The 2,440-nt window shown below is 46.0% G+C and overlaps 1 pseudogene; it reads left to right on the top strand.

The window, feature by feature from the left end:
• The first annotated feature begins 480 nt into the window (after nt 1–480).
• LOC105487996 (ubiquitin carboxyl-terminal hydrolase 12-like) lies at nt 481–2,225 on the top strand (annotated as a pseudogene).
• Nucleotides 2,226–2,440: the final 215 nt, after the last annotated feature.

Here is a 2,440-nt window from a genome sequence, read left to right as displayed (position 1 = left end):
CAATCCTAAACAAAAATAACAGAACTGAAAGCATCACAGTACCCAACTTCAAAATATACTACAGGGTGGGGCCACGCGCCGTGGCTCACGCCTGTAATTTCAGCACTTTGGGAGGGCGGAACACAAGGTCAGGAGTTCGAGACCAGCCTGACCAACAACATGGTGAAACCCCATCTCTACTAAATATACAAAATTTAGCCGGGCATTGTGGCACGCGCCTGTATTCCAGCCTGGGCAATAGAGCGCGAAACTCCGTCCAAAAAAAAAAAAGGCAGCCGGCAGGCAGGGGCTGGGACCCCAGGCCTGGAGTGCCTGAGGGTCCAGCTGCGATGACGGCAGCGGAGGTCCAGTGGGCTCGGTGCGTGGGTCCGTGGCGGCTCGGGGTCCGCTCGCGGGCTGTGGTGCAAGCAAGCGGCCCGGCTCCCCTCCTCCCCGGCTAGTCTCCGCCGCTGTGATTCGCTGGAAGATGGCGCTGGCCGGATGGAAATTCCAGTGACAGTCTCCAAATTCGCCTCCATCTGTACCATGGGCGCAAATGCTTCAACATTAGAGAAAGAGATTGGTCCAGAACAGTTTCCAGTCAATGAGCATTATTTTGGATTAGTCAATTTTGGGAATACCTGCTACTGCAATTCAGTTCTTCAAGCACTTTACTTTTGTCGTCCATTTCGGGAAAAAGTTCTTGTATGTGAGAGTCAACCCAGGAAAAAGGAGAGCCTTCTTACATGCTTAGCAGATCTCTTTCATAGCATAGCCACTCAGAAGAAAAAGGTTGGAGTAATACCTCCTAAGAAGTTCATCACAAGATTATGGAAAGAAAATGAGCTTTTTGACAACATCTTGCAACAAGATGTCCATGAATTCTTGAATTATCTACTAAATACAATTGCTGATATTTTACAAGAAGAGAGAAAGCAGGAAAAACAAAATGGTCACTTACCTAATGATAATACTGATAATGAAAATAATAACAACACACCAGACCCGACGTGGGTTCATGAGATTTTTCAGGAAACATTAACTAATGAAACCACATATCTTACTTGTGAAACTATAAGCAGTAAAGATAAAGATTTTTTTTTTTTTTTTTTTTTTTTTTTTGAGACGGAGTCTCGCTCTGTCACCCAGGCTGGAGTGCAGTGGCCGGATCTCAGCTCACCGCAAGCTCCGCCTCCCGGGTTTACGCCATTCTCCTGCCTCAGCCTCCCGAGTAGCTGGGACTACAGGCGCCTGCCACCTCGCCCGGCTAAGTTTTTTGTATTTTTAGTAGAGACGGGGTTTCACTGTGTTAGCCAGGATGGTCTCGATCTCCTGACCTCGTGATCCGCCCGTCTCGGCCTCCCAAAGTGCTGGGATTACAGGCTTGAGCCACCGCGCCCGGCCAAGATAAAGATTTTTTTAGACCTTTCTGTTGACGTGGAACAAAATACATCAATTACTCACTGCCTAAGGGGTTTTGGCAACACAGAAACTCTGTGTAGTGAATACAAGTATTACTGTGAAGAGCGTCACAGCAAACAGGAAGCATATAAACGGATGAAAGTTTAGGCTGGGCGCGGTGGCTCAAGCCTGTAATCCCAGCACTTTGGGAGGCCGAGAAGGATGGATCATGAGGTCAGGAGATCGAGACCATCCTGGCTAACATGGTGAAACCCTGTCTCTACTAAAAAATATAAAAACTAGCTGGGTGAGGTGGCGGCCACCTGTAGTCCCAGCTGCTCGGAAGGCTGAGGCAGGAGAATGGCGTAAACCCGAGAGGCGGAGCTTGCAGTGAGCTGAGATCTGGCCACTGCACTCCAGCCTGGGCGACAGAGCAAGACTCTGTCTCAAAAAAAAAAAAAAAAAAAAAAAGAAAATTTAAAAACTACCCATGATTCTAGCTCTACACTTGAAGAGACTTAAATATATGGATCAATTTCATCGATATACAAAACTTTCTTACCAGGTAATTTTTTCCTTTAAACTTTGTCTATTTAACACTTCAGGTTATGCCACCAATCCAGACAGAATGTACGACCTTGTTGCTGTTGTGGTTCACTGTGGAAGTGGTCCCAAGGGGGCCATTATATTGCAATAGTTGAGAGTCATGATTTTTGGTTGTTGTTTGATGACGACGTTGTAGAAAAAATAGATGCGCAAGCTATTGAAGAATTCTTCGGGTTGACATCAGATACTCAAAGAACTCTGAGTCTGGTTACATCCTTTCCTGTCAGTCTCAGGACTGAGGCGGAACAGTGATGAAGAGATACTTTCTGCCTCATTTCTTCTCTGATTATGTTGGAAAGGGTCAAGCACTGATTTTTCAAGAAAAGAGAAATGCAGGAAACTCAGGAGGCAGTAGCACACTCTGCAAATGATAAAGCAAAGACGATAGATTGACAAGCCCTTCCAGTTATGGTAGTTGATTTATTTGCTCAGGTATCATCCTGTCTGCACAGTT

This window comes from Macaca nemestrina, chromosome X (genome assembly GCF_043159975.1).
Source record: "Macaca nemestrina isolate mMacNem1 chromosome X, mMacNem.hap1, whole genome shotgun sequence".
Taxonomy (NCBI): Eukaryota; Metazoa; Chordata; class Mammalia; order Primates; family Cercopithecidae; genus Macaca; species Macaca nemestrina.
This window is presented reverse-complemented; position numbering and strand designations above follow the sequence as displayed.